Source organism: Cherax quadricarinatus, chromosome 74, assembly GCF_038502225.1.
Source record: "Cherax quadricarinatus isolate ZL_2023a chromosome 74, ASM3850222v1, whole genome shotgun sequence".
Lineage (NCBI taxonomy): Eukaryota > Metazoa > Arthropoda > Malacostraca > Decapoda > Parastacidae > Cherax > Cherax quadricarinatus.
Window position 1 is genome coordinate 10,787,443 of NC_091365.1, and position 19,842 is coordinate 10,807,284.

Here is a 19,842-nt window from a genome sequence, read left to right on the forward strand (position 1 = left end):
TCCAGGCAAGGTATTGTGAGACTGTTCCAGATACGGTATTGTGAGACTGTTCCAGGTACGGTATTGTGAGATTGTTCCAGGGACGGTATTGAGATTGTTCCAGGCACGATATTGTCAGATTGTTCCAGGCACGATATTGTGAGATTGTTCCAGGCAAGGTATTGTGAGATTGTTCCAGGCACGGTATTGTGAGATTGTTCCAGGCAAGGTATTGTGAGATTGTTCCAGGCAAGGTATTGTGAGACTGTTCCAGATACGGTATTGTGAGACTGTTCCAGGTACGGTATTGTGAGATTGTTCCAGGGACGGTATTGAGATTGTTCCAGGCACGAGATTGTGAGAGTGCTCTAGGCACGGTATTGTGAGATTGTTCCAGACACGGTATTGTGAAATTGTTCCAGGCACAAGATTGTGAGAATGTTCTAGGCACGGTATTACACACACACACACACACACACACACACACACACACACACACACACACACACACACACGGCTCTATGAGCCCCTTTACTGTGTATGTGGGTGTGCGTGCGTGTATGTGCATTTATGTGTGTGTGTGTATGTGTAATGGGAGTGTGCGTGAGCGTACTCGTTCGTGTGTATACCTGCGCAATAAAAATGAGATGAGTCGTGTGGACGCTGATGTCTCGACCAGCACTTCGAGCAGTGACGAGTGGGTTCGAACGAGCGTGTCAACCAGGACAACTATAGGGCAGTTGTTGTGTGTCTGCCCTAGTGTTCATGTGCTCCTGTATTGTGCTCTGTACTCGTGCTCTGTGTATGTGTCATGCTCTGTGCACATAGGCTGTGCCGCGTGCTGTGCTCTGTACTCTGTATTTGTACTCTGTGCTCTGCTCTGTATTGTGCTCAACTTAAGACATTTCTACAAGCACTGATTCCAGCGTCATTGCCTGACTACTAACGTTATTTCGTTACCACAAACGTTACTTCGTTATTGATAACATTAATTGGTTACTACAAACGTTATTTCGTTACTAATAACGTTAACTGGTTATTAACGTTATTTTGTTACTAATAACGTTATTTACCTACTGTTAACGTTATTTCGGTACTGTTAACGTTATTTCCCAACTACTAACGTCAATCCGTTACTACTAGTAACAGGAGCAGCAACGCAAGCATTAATGAGAAAGGTAAGAATTTTGTTTACTCTAAGATCAGTGGGTTGTTGGTATGTTAACGTTTTACAGAGGCTGTACGGCCCTTGTGGGTTTAGCGCTTGGTTATAACTAATAACAGAGGCTGTAACTTAAAGTGTTATTTTCGAAATGAACGTTGAAGTATACTTAGTGTATTTACACTCGCCTGTATTTATCTTAGTGTATATACCTTCTACACGAGCGCACACATGCGCTTAGACATGTGTATGTAATATGCTTCGTTATGTATATCCCGGCTTATCTCTTGGTGCATATTCCTGGCATACCTCTGTATACATATTCCCTGGCTCTATATATATTCCCTGATATACCTCTGTATATTCGTTGGCGTATACGCCTTTGGTGTATCATATATACATCACAGAGTATATACAATATATATATAATATATATATATAATATATATATATATATATATATTATATATATATATATCTAACAAATATACCTCCCGGTGTATATACCTCGACCAGTGTCAGCTCTTCTGAATTCATAAAAATTCGCTTCATTGAGATTAACGTTAAACGAGATTAACCATTTTTGTCTATAATAATTTTTATTAAAATAAAATTATATAATGCAGTGCGTACATTAGATTATACAGTTAGTATTATAATCACGTTAAGTGCTAAACATGACAGGGGTATAAATTATATATATAATATAATATATATATATGTCGTGCCGAATAGGCAGAACTTGCGATCTTGGCTTAAATAGCAACGCTCATCTTGCCATATAGGACAAGTGAAAATTTGTGTATGCAATAATTTCGCCGAAATTATTCTGAACCTAACGAAAAAAATATATTTGATTGTGTTTGTTTAGTATTAAATTATTGTAAACAAATCTAAAATATATTTAGTTGGGTTAGGCTAAAATAAATTGCCCTTGTTATAATAAGGTTAGGTAAGTTTTCTAAGATTCTTTTGGAGCAAAATTAAAATTTTTTACATTAAAATTAATGAAAAAAATTTATTTTTAAACGTATAAGAGAAAATTTTAGAAAGGACTTAATTTTAAATGAGTTCTTGCTAATTGGCCAGTTTTACATATTCGGCACGACATTTTATATATATATATATATATATATATATATATATATATATATATATATATATATATATATATATATATATATATATATATATATATATATATATATATATATATATGTGTAAAAACTTGCGATTTTGGCGTAAATAGCAACGCTCTTCTTGCCGAATAAGGTAAGCGAAAATTTGTGTATGCAATAATTTCGCAAAAATCATTGAACCTAACGGAAAAAATGTAGTTCATTGCTTTTGTTTATTATTAAATTATTGTAAACTTATCTAAAATGTATTTAGTTGAATTGAGCTAAATTAAAGTGCGCTTCTTATAGTAAGGTTAGGTAAGTTTTCCAAGGTTCATTTGGTACAAAATTATTAATATTTACATTAACATAAATGAAAAGTGCATCTTTAAACGTATAAGAGAAAATTTTAGAAAGGACTTAAATTTAAATAAGTTCTTGCTAATTAACCAGTTTTACCTATTCGGCGCGATATATCATATACATACGTCTGTATATACGTAATATTCCTTTATGAATATCTTGAACAGGATATATATCTTGAGGGGTGGTTTTCTCAGCGTATATATGCTGAGAATTAAATGAGAATTAAAGGGATTAAATCATTCTGATGGATGAAAAGGTAAGATAAGAGATAAGATAAGATAGTCGACAGGCTTTAAACCCCATTAAGCAACATTAAGTAACGTGTATAGATACAATGAAAGGTGCATATCCACGTATATATATACTAAGAGCTCACCTTAAACAGTTTTTTATGTATATCAATAGTAGTCATAATTATAACTATAATTTTAATGGGGCGAGAGGTAAGCCAGTGGAAGGCCGCGATCAGATGACCAAAAGCTCCCGCTGTGGATCATCATACGACTTAAAACCGACGTCGGGACACACTTGTCCTGTTTCCTGACTAGCCTAGCCTAACCTAACCTAACCTAACCTAACCTAACCTAACCTTAAACTGGTAGGTTGTGAACGGGTTACTTGATGTTTCATTCCAAGCCTCACAACCATGGAAGTGTTGCTACCATTGTTTCTCTACTACATTTCTCTCTTTGCCTCCATATTTATTAATAGTAGTAATATTAATATAATTATAAAAAGCAGTATCTCGTAGTGGTCATACGGCAGCTGTTTCTGAAATTAGAGTTTGTATTATTCACTAAGTGCATTTCTGTACGCTCGAAAATACGCAGGAATTTTAACGTTTATCTCCGTTAAACTTGGTCTAGTTTGATAGTGCTTGGTTTGATAAGACACCTGTGCGATAGTTAGGTATCTTTATTCCGAAATCTTTCACCTACGTAGTAGACTTCTTCAGTCACGTACAGTGGAGGCAGCAGAAGCAGTAGAGAGATGTAATCGGTCCAAATTTTGGAGCAAAACTCTTATCCAGGCTGAGGGACTGACCACCTACGTCTTCAAGAGTAATGGTCTGATACTCCGTCTTTACGTCTCTGCTGCTTCTGCTGCCTCTTCTATACTCGATTAATGAAGCCTACTATGTAGGCGGCACGTTTCTCAATACAGATACCTAACTGTTGTATACCTTTATCATACAGTGCTTGATTTGATTATATTAACATATATTACCCTATATTTCCGTATAATTACCAGAGGATGGCAGAATTTAAGAAATGGGTGACATTGTCTGGCAGAGTGGGGCGCAGAGCGCTACTTCTAGCATGTATTTCCGCACGTATGATAAAAACGAATTTACAATGGGTTGTATAGAGCACAAAGACGTCACGAAATTAGAGAAAGCGCAGAGGTTTGCAACAAGACTAGTCCCAGAGCTAAGGAGTATGTCCTATCAGGAAAAATTAAGGGAAATCGACCTGACAACACTGGAGGACAGGAGGGATAGGTGGAACATGATAACGGCATATAAAATACTGAGAGGAATTGACAAGGTGGACAGAGAATGTTTTAGAGATCGGATACAGCAACAAAGGGCCACAACTGCAAGTTGAAGACTCTGATGAGTCACAGGGATGTTAGGAAATATTTCTTCCGAGTTGTCAGGAAGTGGAACAATCTGGCGAGATATAGTGGAGGCACGACCCGTATGTAGCTTCAAGAAGAGGTATGATAAGGTCATAGAGCAGGGAGAGTGGACCTAGTAGCGACCAATGAAGAGGCAGGGCCAAGAGCTATGAATCGACGCCTGCAACCACAACTAGGTGTGTACTCTCTCTGTTTCACTCAATTAGAGGTAGGTAACCCTTGTGACCGACATTTTAATTGCCTTTTCAGTGGACTAACACCAGTGCTTTACTGGGCCTGTGAAGATTATATTAGGTGAATGTAAACAGATGTGCGCCCTTCGAGATATATATATATATATATATATATATATATATATATATATATATAGATATATATATATATATATATATATATTATTTATTTTTTTTTTATTATCACACTGGCCGATTCCCACCAAGGCAGGGTGGCCCGAAAAAGAAAAACTTTCACCATCATTCACTCCATCACTGTCTTGCCAGAAGGGTGCTTTACACTACAGTTTTTAAACTGCAACATTAACACCCCTCCTTCAGAGTGCAGGCACTGTACTTCCCATCTCCAGGACTCAAGTCCGGCCTGCCGGTTTCCCTGAACCCCTTCATAAATGTTACTTTGCTCACACTCCAATAGCACGTCAAGTATTAAAAACCATTTGTCTCCATTTACTCCTATCAAACACGCTCACGCATGCCTGCTGGAAGTCCAAGCCCCTCGCACACAAAACCTCCTTTACCCCCTCCCTCCAACCTTTCCTAGGCCGACCCCTACCCCGCCTTCCTTCCACTACAGACTGATACACTCTTGAAGTCACTCTGTTTCGCTCCATTCTCTCTACATGTCCGAACCACCTCAACAACCCTTCCTCAGCCCTCTGGACAACAGTTTTGGTAATCCCGCACCTCCTCCTAACTTCCAAACTACGAATTCTCTGCATTATATTCACACCACACATTGCCCTCAGACATGACATCTCCACTGCCTCCAGCCTTCTCCTCGCTGCAACATTCATCACCCATCTTCACACCCGTATAAGAGCGTTGGTAAAACTATACTCTCATACATTCCCCTCTTTGCCTCCAAGGACAAAGTTCTTTGTCTCCACAGACTCCTAAGTGCACCACTCACCCTTTTCCCCTCATCAATTCTATGATTCACCTCATCTTTCATAGACCCATCCGCTGACACGTCAACTCCCAAATATCTGAATACATTCACCTCCTCCATACTCTATCCCTCCAATCTGATATCCAATCTTTCATCACCTAATCTTTTTATTATCCTCATAACCTTACTCTTTCCTGTATTCACTTTTTATTTTCTTCTTTTGCACACCCTACCAAATTCATCCACCAATCTCTGCAACTTCTCTTCAGAATCTCCCAAGAGCACAGTGTCATCAGCAAAGAGCAACTGTGGCAACTCCCACTTTGTTTGATTCTTTATCTTTTAACTCCACGCCTCTTGCCAAGACCCTCGCATTTACTTCTCTTACAACCCCATCTATAAATATATTAAACAAACACGGTGACATCACACATCCTTGTCTAAGGCCTACTTTTACTGGGAAATAATTTACCTCTTTCCTACATACTCTAACTTGAGCCTCACTATCATCGTAAAAACTCTTCACTGCTTTCAGTAACCTACCTCCTACACCATACACCTGCAACATCTGCCACTTTGCCCCCCTGTCCACCCTGTCATACGCCTTTTCCAAATCCATAAATGCCACAAAGACCTCTTTAGCCTTGTCTAAATACTGTTCACTTATATGTTTCACTGTAAACACCTGGTCCACACACCCCCTACCTTTCCTAAAGCCTCCTTGTTCATCTGCTATCCTATTCTCCGTCTTACTCTTAATTCTTTCAATAATAACTCTACCATACACTTTACCAGGTATACTCAACAGACTTATCCCCCTATAATTTTTGCACTCTCTTTTGTCCCCTTTGCCTTTATACAAAGGAACTATGCATGCTCTCTGCCAATCCCTAGGTACCTTACCCTCTTCCATGCATTTATTAAATAATTGCACCAACCACTCCAAAACTATATCCCCACCTGCTTTTAACATTTCTATCTTTATCCCATCAATCCCGGCTGCCTTACCCCCTTTCATTTTACCTACTGCCTCACGAACTTCCCCCACACTCACAACTGGCTCTTCCTCACTCCTACAAGATGTTATTCCTCCTTGCCCTATACACGAAATCACAGCTTGCCTATCTTCATCAACATTTAACAATTCCTCAAAATATTCCCTCCATCTTTCCAATACCTCTAACTCTCCATTTAATAACTCTCCTCTCCTATTTTTAACTGACAAATCCATTTGTTCTCTAGACTTCCTTAACTTGTTAATCTCACTCCAAAACTTTTTTCTTATTTTCAACAAAATTTGTTGATAACATCTCGCCCACTCTCTCATTTGCTCTCTTTTTACATTGCTTCACCACTCTCTTAACCTCTCTCTCTTTTTCTCCATATACTCTTCCCTCCTTGCATCACTTCTACTTTGTAAAAACTTCTCATATGCTAACTTTTTCTCCCTTACTACTCTCTTTACATTATCATTCCACCAATCGCTCCTCTTCCCTCCCTCACCCACTTTCCTGTAACCACAAACTTCTGCTGAACACTCTAACACTACATTTTTAAACCTACCCCATACCCCTTCGACCCCATTGCCTATGCTCTCATTAGCCCATCTATCCTCCAATAGCTGTTTATATCTTACCCTAACTGCCTCCTCTTTTAGTTTATAAACCTTCACCTCTCTCTTCCCTGATGCTTCTATTCTCCTTGTATCCCATCTACCTTTTACTCTCAGTGTAGCTGCAACTAGAAAGTGATCTGACATATCTGTGGCCCCTCTATAAACATGTACATCCTGAAGTCTACTCAACAGTCTTTTATCTACCAATACATAATCCAACAAACTACTGTCATTTCGCCCTTATCATATCTTGTATACTTATTTATCCTCTTTTTCTTAAAATATGTATTACCTATAACTAAACCCCTTTCTATACAAAGTTCAATCAAAGGGCTCCCATTATCATTTACACCTGGCACCCCAAACTTACCTACCACACCCTCTCTAAAAGTTTCTCCTACTTTAGCATTCAGATCCCCTACCACAATTACTCTCTCACTTGGTTCAAAGGCTCCTATACATTCACTTAACATCTCCCAAAATCTCTGTCTCTCCTCTACATTCCTCTCTTCTCCAGGTGCATACACGTTTATTATGACCCACTTTTCACATCCAACCTTTACTTTAATCCATATAAGTCTTGAATTTACACATTCATATTCTCTTTTCTCCTTCCATAACTGATCCTTCAAAATTACTGCTACCCCTTCCTTTGCTCTAACTCTCTTAGATACTCCAGATTTAATCCCATTTATTTCCCCCCACCGAAACTCCCCTACCCCCTTCAGCTTTGTTTCGCTTAGGGCCAGGACATCCAACTTCTTTTCATTCATAACATCAGCAATCATCTGTTTCTTGTCATCCGCGCACTACATCCACGCACATTCAAGCATCCCAGTTTTATAAAGTTTTTCTTCTTCTCTTTTTTAGTAAATGTCTACAGGAGAAGGGGTTACTAGCCCATTGCTCCCGGCATTTTAGTCGCCTCGTACGACACGCATGGCTTACGGAGGAAAGATTCTTTTTCACTTCCCCATGGACAATAGAAGAAATAAAGAAGAACAAGAGCTATTTAGAAAAAGGAGAAAAACCTAGATGTATGTATGTATGTATATATATATATATATATATATATATATATATATATATATATATATATATATATATATATATATATATATATATATATATATATATATATATGCATGTACGTGTCTGTGAAGTGTGACCAAAGTGTAGGTAGGAGTAGCAAGATATCCCTGTTATCTAGCGTGTTTATGAGACAGAAAAAGAAACCAGCAATCCTACCATCATGCAAAACAGTTACAGGTTTCTGTTTCCCAGTCATCTGGCAGGACGGTAGTACTTCCCTGGGTGGTTGCTGTCTACCAACCTACTTCCTATATATATATATATATATATATATATATATATATATATATATATATATATATATATATATATATATATATATATATATATATATATATATATGTATGTATGTATGTCGTGCCGAACATGTAAAACTGGTCAGTTAGCAAGAACTCATTTAAAATTAAGTCCTTTCTAAAATTTTCTCTTATACGTTTAAAGATATATTTTTTTCATTAATGTTGATGTAAAAATTTTTAATTTTGCACCAGAAGGAACTTAGAAAACTTACCTAACCTTATTATAACAAGAGCAATTTATTTTAGCCTAACCCAACTAAATATATTTTAGATATGTTTACAATAATTTAATACTAAACAAACACAGTAAAATATATTTTTTTCGTTAGGTTGAGAATGATTTTGGCGAAATTATTACATACTCAAATTTTCGCTTGTCCTATATGGCAAGATGAGCGTTGCTATTTAAGCCAAGATCGCAAGTTCTGCCTATTCGGCACGACATATATATATATTATTGTAACCACGAACAAGTGGTATTGATCAATAACAACACTGCGACTAGCCAAGGATTCGAACCCCATGTTGTTTTGCCTTGTCTCATGGTGAGCGAAAACCACCACATTCAATTCAAATTCAAATTCAAAGTTTATTCTCTATAAGGATTACAATGCTGAGTTTACAGAAATTTGGTTATTGTGTGGTTTACATGTAGTAAAATAGTGATTCCAGAGTGTACCACTAGAACGCTTAGCATGGCTAGGCATTTCGGGCAGACTTAGTTTTATTCTAAATTGTAAGATATTACAAATTATGAGGTAAGTTGGTATTATGGCTAAGTGACTAAATACTAGTTTGTGAGTTTAGCAATGTAAATGCTTTTGTTTTGGCACAGTACATAGTTTCAGTATTGGAGTATCACAAGATTCATTATTTTAAGATTGAGATTAATATTTCTGTTTATGGTCAAATGAGTCAGTGAGTGTAAGTGTGAACCACCAGGTGGTATTCGTGTAGTTAGTTGACAGGGTGTATCAGGGAGATAAGATGTTTTCTAATGGTAGTTTTGAAGGTGATGAATGTGTCTGCAGTTCTAGAGTTCTCAGGTAGGGTATTCCAGATTTTAGGGCCTTTGACATACATTGAATTTTTGTAAAGGTTTAGTCGGACACGGGGGAATGTCGTAGAGATGTTTGTGTCTGGTGTTATGCCTGTGGGTTCTGTCACAACTATCAAGAAAGCGTTTTAGGTCAAGGTTGATATTAGAGTTTAAGGCCCTGTAGATGTAGATTGCACAGTAGTAAGTGTGGATGTACTGAACAGGGAGTAAGTTTAGGTCTATGAAGAGTGGGGGGGGGGGTGTTGCCAGGGATGGGATTTAGTGATTATTCTTACTGCAGCTTTTTATTGGGTTATTATTGGCTTTAGGTGTGTTGCTGCAGTTGATCCCCAAGCACAAATAGCATAGGTGAGGTATGGATAAATAAGTGAGTGGTATAGTGTGAGAAGGGCATTTTGCAGCACGTAGTATCGTATCTTGGAGAGGATCCCAACCGTTTTGGATACTTTTTTGGTTATATGCTGGATATGGGTGCTGAAATTCAGGTTGTTGTCAAGGTATAAGCCTAGGAATTTGCCCCCATTATTTCTGGTAATTAGAGTGTTGTCAATCTTAATGTTAATTTGTGCATCTCCTGCTCTGCTACCAAACATAATATAGTAGGTTTTGTCAGTGTTAAGTGTAAGTTTATTGGCTGTCATCCAAGTCGATATTTTGATCAGCTCCTCGTTCACAGTGGTGTTGAGGGTGGCAAGATTAGGGTGAGAGATGACATAAGTCGTGTCGTCAGCAAAGAGAATGGGTTTCAGGTGTTGGGATACGTTTGGAAGGTCATTGATGTATATGAGGAAGAGCAGGGGACCAAGGACACTTCCCTGCGGAACTCCAGTATCAAGTGGCCGTGTTGCTGATGCTGTGTCTTTAATGGTGACATACTGATACCTATTAGTAATGTAAGATTTGAAATAAGCAAGCGCATGGCCTCTTATACCGTAATGATCAAGTTTGTGGAGTAGGATGTCGTGGTCTACTGTGTCAAAAGCTTTTCTTAGGTCAATAAAAATTCCTAGTGGATATTCCTTATTTTCCAATGCTGTGTAAAGCAGATCTAGCATTTTTATGATTGCATCATTAGTGCTTTTATTTTTCCTGAATCCAAATTGGCAGGGGTTGAGTATGTTTTGAGCTGTTATAAATGAATACAGTCTCCCGTGCACGAGTTTCTCAAAGATTTTGGATAGCAATGGTAAGTTAGATATTGGCCTATAGTTGTTTAAGTCTGTAGGGTCACCACATTTATGTATTGGTGTAACCCTTGCCATCTTGAGTAGTTTCGGGTAGGTGCTAGTCTCTAGTGACTTGTTAAAGAGTAATGAAATAGCATGCGAAAGGACATGGGCCGCTCGCTTGTACAGTAATGGTGGGACATGAGACAGATTCCCCGAGTTATTTTTAAGTGACTTTATAATCTCGGTGACTTCCGTGGGCTCAGTTGGTGCAAGATAGAAGGAATTAGGGAAATTCCCATCTAGGTAGTCCCCGGCATGGGCATTGGTATGTGGGATTTTACTGGCGAGATTAGATCCTATGGTTGAGAAGAAGTCGTTTATGTTGTTAGCTGTGTCAGTGCGATGTAGTGGTGTTTCATTAGGTTTAGTTAGGACAATATTCTTGTTTTTTCTCAGTTTGTGGGTCCCTAGAATCTGAGAGAGTGTTTTCCAGGTCTTTTTTATATCTCCTCTAGTGTCTGTGAATCTACTGGAGTAGTATAGTTGTTTGGCTTTCTTTATTACTTTGGTGAGAGCTGATGAATAGTGTTTAAGAATATCTTTGTGTATTAAGCCTTGTCTATATTGCTTTTCATATTGGTGTTTCTTGTCAATGGATTTCAGAATGGTGCTGGTTAGCCATGGGCAACCAAGCCGTTTGTTTGTGATCTGTTTTGTTTTTATAGGACAATGTTTGTTGTATAGTCTAAGTAATTTGTTAAGAAAAATGTCTGTCCAGTCATCAATACCATTGGCCTTGGAGAATTCTGTAGGCCAGTCAATAGTCTCTAGGTCAGCTGTGAACTTCCTTACTGAGGCCTCGTCATGGAGTCTAAATGAGACTTTGTTGTATTCAAGTGGTGGTTTACTAATGTTTGTCAGGAGGAAGGTAGGGTAGTGGTCTGTAGTGCTATCTGTGATTATCCCTGATTTAAGGGGGGCTAGTATATTGATCCACATGTGGTCTATTATGGTTGCACTTGTCTCAGTGAGCCTGGTTGGTTTAGTTATTGTTGGTATGAGAAGTGTGTTGTTCATATTGTTGATGAAATCAGTTACAGGCTGATCATCTAGTAAGCCAAGGTTGATGTTGAAGTCTCCAGCTAAGAGAAGGTGGTGCTTATTCATTTGTCTGTTTGTTATTAGTGACTTCAATTTCTCACTGAAATTTGGGATGTTTGTGTGAGGTATCCGGTAAATGGCACCGATTGTTATAGGCGTCTTAAGGTTTTTTACAGTAAAATTAGCAAAAATGTATTCCCCATATTCATCACTAAAGCAAGTGGTGCTAATACAAGATAATTGGTTAGAGTAATAGATTGCAATACATGATGCTCTAACCCACAAGACCACTAAATCCTACAAGAATCATGCACCCAGCAGAGCTAGGTGTTTTACAGTGATCCTTTAGATAGCTTTTTTTTCAGTCGTATTGTAAAAAAAATATCACTTAAGAAGTTTTATAAGGAAGGTTAGTGTACTACCAGAGACGCATATGATCATGTCAACAATATTTGCGTTCGGTAATGTATGCAATTACTGTGTAACGTGTTAAGTGCCCGAATAAATCACAGAAATTTGTTCACATTAACCTGGATGAGTGGCAAATTTATTTAATTGTAACTCATTCTGCCAGGGTAAAAAAAAATACGTGAATACTAATATTAATTGGCCAACAATGTTTAGTGTAGAACCTGGGATTTGTACAGCTTACCACTGAAGTATAGGTATTAAGACAGTACCATTGACAAATAATAATAATATAGTTATTATTATTATTATTTCTACAAGTACATGTACTAGATATACAGGCCTAGCTGACTTCAGTTATTCAGAGCATTTCAGGCAAATTAGGTTTCGTCCCCAGGATGCGAATCACACCACTCGACTAACACTCAGGTGAACAGGGACAATAGGTGTCTTAAGGAAACGTGCCCCCTCCATTGTTTCCACCCGCACCGGGAATCGAACCACGGACCTTAATGGCTACAGGGACAACAAGACAAATGTTCACGAATGGCATGGTTATCAGTGGGATGCCACAAGGGTCAGTGCCACCACTGGGATGCCACAGGAAGAAGTGTTACCTCAGGGGCACGGTAAGAATCGTTAGGACACGAGAACAGAAGAACGTTGTGTTAGCTATTGGGGTGAGTAACACACCTCTTTTGGAGAGGTTTCGCTAATCAGTGGCTTTATATATCCAATACAGTGAATAATAGTGGAGACGGTGGAAAATGAAGTTGAGGTGATCAGTTCTTCAGCCATAAAGAATCTGTACCAGTAGTCTGAGGTGTCGTTATAGAGGACCAGAAGGAATAACGGAAGATTTTATTTAAACAATGTTGCAACCCCTGAATGGGTTGCAATGTGTATTATGTATATATATTACATGTATATTACCTTTTCATATAATTTCATATTGCTTATATTTGCGATAATAGCTAAATCGTAAATATATTGCTTTATATTATTATTTGACTTAGTTATGTTGTTAGGTAGGATGTAACACATATATTACGTGCTCAAAGTTCAAGTCTTGATTGTCTAACTACTGTAATTATCGCTTGTGTCTCGTTACTCTGCCGGCTTCTGTTGTTGAACTGCAGCTGTCCATGGAGCTATCATGTGATAGAGGGGGGGGGGGGTGATCACACCTCGCCTGAAGTATTCAGTCTGGTCTAAACTCTCTTGGTGGTTGGACGTATTCCTGACAAGAAGTGCCTAATTCTCCCTTATTGGCCCTTGTTGGAAGATCGTCTCTGTAGCTGTCTTGTTAGTTCTGTAGAACTCTGTTCACAGAACACTGTATAGACTTAATGATTTTCGACGTTGTACTGAGGTTGTGTGTCACTTAGACACTCTGAGCAACTCAGGTCCTGAGCTGTAGCTTCTGACCTAATTTGTACTGGTATCTGTGTATTATCACAGTTGGGGATTTTCTCATGCTGAATTTAGATTCAGTAGTATGGGAGTTTTGTGACTTTTGTGGAGGATCTGCTGATGGTCCCTACTTAGTGTCATTATATTATCTCCTTGATCCTGATTGTGTCGCAGTTGCTTGTTATATTGCTATTGGGCTTAGCATTCTTTTTATTGTTCAAGCAGACTGTTCTGATTGCCAGTTGGTTAAGAAGTTAGTTTATTTAAGGACTTTGTCAGTCACTTGTTTAAGTCTAGTCGAGTCGTGAGACATAGCGAACTACTTAGAGCACTTACTCATACACACAAACTTATTTGTATATTGTATTATTAAATGTTAATGCACCAGACGGTACTTAAGACTTATATATGTGATATGTGCTTTCAGCACAATAATACTGTACACGAGAGAAGTGATTATTCTTATTTTGTTGATTACTGTGATTAATTTGATTTGATATATGCCTAGACAACTTAATAAATTTATTAAATTTTAATTTCTCTAGTTAGTAGCCTACCAGTTGTAATCCTGAAGCACTATTGAATCATACTGAATCCTAATGGATAATTGGACCAGGATACTGACTAATTGTTACGAAAACCCAGTAACAGGCTGGATGCTAGAAGGGCAGTCCTTTCTAGTATTCACTGGAGATCTCTAAGCTTTTAGAATCGCGTTTTTTGTAACAAATGGGGGCCTGTCTGGGAGGCTCTTGATCCAAGGTGTTGGAGAAATTGTCCAGTTTGACATAGTAACTCTATGGTCAAACACTTTGAGTTTAGTCTTGTACAACATACTAGGTGGATGTATGTACTTGACTGAGTCTCTTGATCCAAGGAGATGGAAATACTGTTTATGAGCTCTAGCTCTATGACGACTAACACTAAAATTCCTATCAGTATTATAGTTTCCCATAATCACTCTCTCGTAGTACAATTATTTTCGTGATGTATGCCAAAGTGAAACAGTTAATTGATACTCTGACTTTGTCCGAGTTAAATACATTGAAACTGTCAGAGCGTTAATTAAAGATATGTTGTTTCCTGCTCATACAGAGATGTCTGATTATGATTCAGATTCAGAAAGCCTAGTGTCACAATTAGGAAGTATGACTCTATTTGATTACTTAGAAGAGAGAGCAACTACGGCAGAAGTGTCTGAGCCTAGTGAACCTCTGCTCACGTCTTCCCGCCTCAATGACACAATAGTACAGAGTATAGCTGGTAGCATGACTCAGCCTCATACTAGTACAGTGTATCCTACACCTGTATTTACTTATCCTAGACCAGATCTAGATTCTCAAGGGACGCCTGGACAAGGTGTCCGACCTAAGGAACGTCCCGACTCAGTCGTTAATTTCCCCACTCCTCAGTTACCAACTGGTCCTATCTCTCAGGAACAGTTTGAGGGGTTTGAATGCCTCATTATGTTGCAGACTGCACAAATAGAGGCACAGAGGAAACTGAACGAAGAAGATTTCCAGAGAGAAAATGTTCATCTGGGAAGACAACAGACTGATAGATCACAGGACACATTTAATATGCAGAAAGCTGCATCAATGGTTCCTAAGTTTTTTGTGAATGACTTAGACACCTATTTTGATGTGTTTGAGAACCAGGCACGTGCTATGAACTGGCCACGTAAGCACTGGGCTACCTTGTTGCACACAGCTTTGACAGGAAGAGCTCAAACTTGTACTGCTGATTTACCATTTGCCAAGTATATTAGTTATGATGCTGTCAAGCTAACTATTCTAGAGACATATAACTTGTTACCTGTAAGTTATCGAAGTGCATTTCGTACATTACAACGACGACAAGATCAAACTTGTGTAGAGTTTGCTCGTGAGAAAAAAGTTGCATTTGAGAGATGGTGTAGGTCTGCCAAGTGCAACAACTACGACAGCCTTGTTCAGTTGTTACTACACGAAGAGTTTAACAACTGTATGTCTGCTGACATACAAGAATATCTGATCGATCATACTACCTCGGATATTCTGGAAACTGCAGCATTAGCAGACAATTACGAGATTTCTCAAAAACTTGTACATACTAAAACACACAGAAACAAGGTAACTAAAAGTTGTCCTAGAAGTTGGCAACCTAAATCAGCTGCTCATTGCCGGCCTGATGTATCTGCTACTGTAACTTCTCGTACCTTTACCAGGAAAACTCACAATCCTGTATCTGTCTCTTTGGCTAGACAGAAATCAGATATCAAGAAGAAAGTTAAATGTACCTATTGTAACAGAAAAGGACATGCTAGAGAGTATTGCTATAAGTTAGAAAGAGATACGAGAAGCAGTCGTGCGGCTGGCGCCCCCACTCAAGTCTTATCTTCTTCCAAGCAACAAAAGCACCAAAATCCTAGTAATACCTCTGATCCTACTGTTTTAGATAATGTTACTCAGGATAGTTGACTAGCGTCAGAGAGTGTATCTGACGAAAAGATTCGTTCAGCAATGAGTCCTTACTTTTTGAGAGGTAAAGTAGGATTTGAAGAATCACATCTAACCGAGATAATTACTTTCAGAGACACTGGCAGTTATCTCACCTTATTGAGAGAAGATGTACTGCCCATAACTGCTGATACCTATTGCAAAATAGATGTATTGTTAGGAGCCTATGGTGGGACTGTTATAAAAGTACCTCTGCACAAAGTTTACATTGAAACAAGCTATTATACTGGTTATATTTCAGTGGGCATATCCAGTGGTGTATTTCCCATCAAGTCAGTGGACTTGTTGATAGGGAACGATATCTTTCATGCTGGTATATGTAAAGAACCACTTGTGATTGATAATACCACTGATGATAATTATGCCATTGAAGCTTGTAGAGAGAAACCTATTTTATTTCCTCTCAGCGCAATTACTAGAGCTATCTCAAATATACAACAACCATCCTTGTCTCCTGTTGAGTTAGTGGATGACAATGATTTGGGCTTGAATATGTTGTTCAGTGATGCTCTGCTCCCAGGGTCATTAACATTGACTCCCCCCTGTCAGCGACTTAGTCAGGACACAACTGACGTTAAATTTCTAACTCATGATTTAATTAAGGATCAGTTTGTTGATCAGTCACTGGAAAGACTGAGTGATATAGCAGTTACTGAGAGTGAAGCAAAGAATCTCGATAATTGTTACTATTATAGTAATGGTGTACTGATGCAGAAAAATACATGTAAGTTGTCAGCTGATAGTGTTTCCAACACAGTCAAGCATCTCGTAGTGTTACCAGTTACATCTCGTGAACAAGCCATTGATTTTGCTCACAATAGTCCCATAGGAGGACATTTGGGTGTCAAGAAGACACTCGGTAAACTGGCAAAACATTTTACTTGGCCAAAGATGAAGGAAACAGTAGCTGATCATGTGCGACGTTGCCACGTGTGTCAAGTGACAGGCAAGCCAGCACACACGCCTCCACCTACACCTCTCACTGTGTTCACTAGTAGCAAAGTTCAGTTCATCTGGACTAGTGATTGTTCAGATTTGTTCAAAAGGTTGAAGCATCTGCTTTCCTCTGTTCTTGTGAAGAGTCCTAATTTCAATCTTCCCTTTTTACATATAGAGGCGAGTGGTTATGCAGTGGGTGCTGTGCTGCTCCAACAGTCAACATCCACTGACATTCTCCATCCTATATGTTACTATTCATCTAAGCTTAAACGACACCAGAAAAATTATGCCACTATTGAGAAAGAGGCTCTAGCTCTTGTGGTGTCCTTGGAACATTTTGAGGTGTATTTGGGCACTTCCCCATTTAAAATTAACGTTTTTTTCAGACCACAATCCACTCACTTATATTAACACTATGAAAAGTAAAAATGCTAGGATCATGAGGTGGGCCCTCAGAATCCAACCTTATTCTATTAGTATAAAACACATAAGTGGTCATTGTAATGTAATTGCTGATGCTCTGTCACTTCCTTAATAATTATCAGTTACATTAAATTAACGTAATTTTAATGCCCAAATACCTTTTGTTACTTGCTATGTCAAATTCAGTAAAGTAACGTAATCCGTCCAGCCCATATTAACTATGTATACTCATGTCATTTCTAATTATGTTATTTATATATTCACAGTAATGATGTGTATGAGGAGGAGACAGAAGCTGATTGTTGAGTGGATAGTGTTGTGTGGGCGATGTACTGCGTGACAGAACATTGTCCTGCCACAGACCCCCCCTCCACTGCACACCTTAAGCTGTTTCATACTCAGATGTCCATACTGGAGTTTACCTGGAGAGATTTCCGGAGGTCAACGCCCCCGCGGCCCGGTCTCTGACCAGGCCTCCTGGTGGACCAGAGCCTGATCAACCAAGCTGTTGCTGCTGGCTGCACGCAAACCAACGTACGAGCCACAGCCCGGCTGGTCAGGAACCGACTTTAGGTGCTTGTCCAGTGCCAGCTTGAAGACTGCCAGGGGTCTGTTGGTAATCCCCCTTATGTATGCTGGGAGGCAGTTGAACAGTCTCAGGCCCCTGACACTTATTGTATGGTCTCTTAACGTGCTAGTGACACCCCTGCTTTTCATTGGGGGGATGTTGCATAGTCTGCCAAGTCTTTTGCTTTCGTAGTGAGTGATTTTCGTGTGCAAGTTCGGTACTAGTCCCTCTAGGATTTTCCAGGTGTATATAATCATGTATCTCTCCCGCCTGCATTACAGGGAATACAGGTTTAGGAACCTCAAGCGCTCCGAGTAATGAGGTGTTTTATCTCAGTTATGCGTGCTGTGAAGGTTCTCTGTACATTTTCTAGGTCAGCAATTTCACCTGCCTTGAAAGGTGCTGTTAGTGTGCAGCAATATTCCAGCCTAGATAGAACAAGTGACCTGAAGAATGTCATCATGGGCTTGGCCTCCCTAGTTTTGAAGGTTCTCATTATCCATCCTGTCATTTTTCTAGCAGATGTGATTGATACAATGTTATGGTCCTTGAAGGTGAGATCCTCCGACATGATCACTCCCATGTCTTTGACGTTGGTGTTTCGCTCTATTTTGTGGCCAGAATTTGTTTTGTACTCTGATGAAGATTTAATTTCCTCATGTTTACCATATCTGAGTAACTGAAATTTCTCATCGTTGAACTTCATATTGTTTTCTGCAGCCCACTGAAAGATTCGGTTGATGTCCGCCTGGAGCCTTGCAGTGTCTGCAATACACAAACTTATTTGTACTGCATAGCATTCCACAACCACTTCTTAAGAGTGGAATGCTGTCTCCTGTCTATAGCACAAGACTATTGTTCATATCCACTACTATGATCGAGCCTTAACGTGCCATGCTTGTCTATGCTATCCTGTCTCTACACTGATGTACATAACCACGAGTATGCAGAGATACGATACTGTGTACTGCCCTAGTACTAGGGGCATATCTTAGTGATAAAGACACTGTAAAATTATAGAAGTGCTTGGTACAAGAGAGACTCTGATTAATGTTTATATTATATTGTTAGTAAAGTAACCTGAGTAATCAGTAATAATGTGAAAGACATTAATGCAACTCCTAGTGTGACCGTTTGTCGTGTTGGGGGGTGTTGCAACCCCTGAATGGTTTGCAATGTATATTATGTATATATATTACATGTATATTACGTTTCCATATAATTTTATATTGGTTATATTTGCGATAATAGCTAAATCGTAAATATATTGCTTTATATTATTATTTGACTTAGTTAAGTTGTTAGGTAGGATGTAACACATATGTGCTCAAAGTTCAAGTCTTGATTGTCTAACTACTGTAATTATCGCTTGTGGCTCGTTTGCCAGCTTCTGTTGCTGAGCTGCAGCTGTCCACGGAGCTATCACGTGATAGAGGGGGTGGGGTGATCACACCTCGCCTGAAGTATTCAGTCTGGTCTAGACTCTCTTGGTGGTTGGACGTATTCCTGACAAGAAGTGCCTAATTCTCCCTTATTGGCCCTTGTTGGAAGATCGTCTCTGTAGCTGTCAGTTCTGTAGAACTCTGTTCACAGAACACTGTATAGACTTAGTGATTTTCGACGTTGTACTGAGGTTGTGTGTCGCTTAGACACTGAGCAACTCAGGTCCTGAGCTGTATCTTCTGACCTAATTTGTACTGGTATCTGTGTATTATCACAGTTGGGGATTTTCTTATGCTGAACTTAGATTCAGTAGTATGGGAGTTTTGTGACTTTTGTGGAGGATCTGCTGATGGTCCCTACTTAGTGTCGTTATATTATCTCCTTGATCCTGATTGTGTCGCAGTTGCTTGTTATATTGCTATT

The 19,842-nt window shown here is 38.9% G+C and overlaps 1 protein-coding gene across 2 annotated transcripts in view; it reads left to right on the plus strand.

The window, feature by feature from the left end:
* Positions 1 to 714: 714 nt before the first annotated feature.
* The window catches only part of LOC128700134 (uncharacterized), a 94,532-nt gene continuing 75,404 nt past the window's right edge, over positions 715 to 19,842 (plus strand). For both annotated transcript variants that reach the window (XM_053793088.2, XM_053793089.2), the window contains exon 1: positions 715 to 1,157. The gene's annotated coding sequence lies outside the window, so the exon portion shown is untranslated. The remainder of the gene's footprint in view (positions 1,158 to 19,842) is intronic.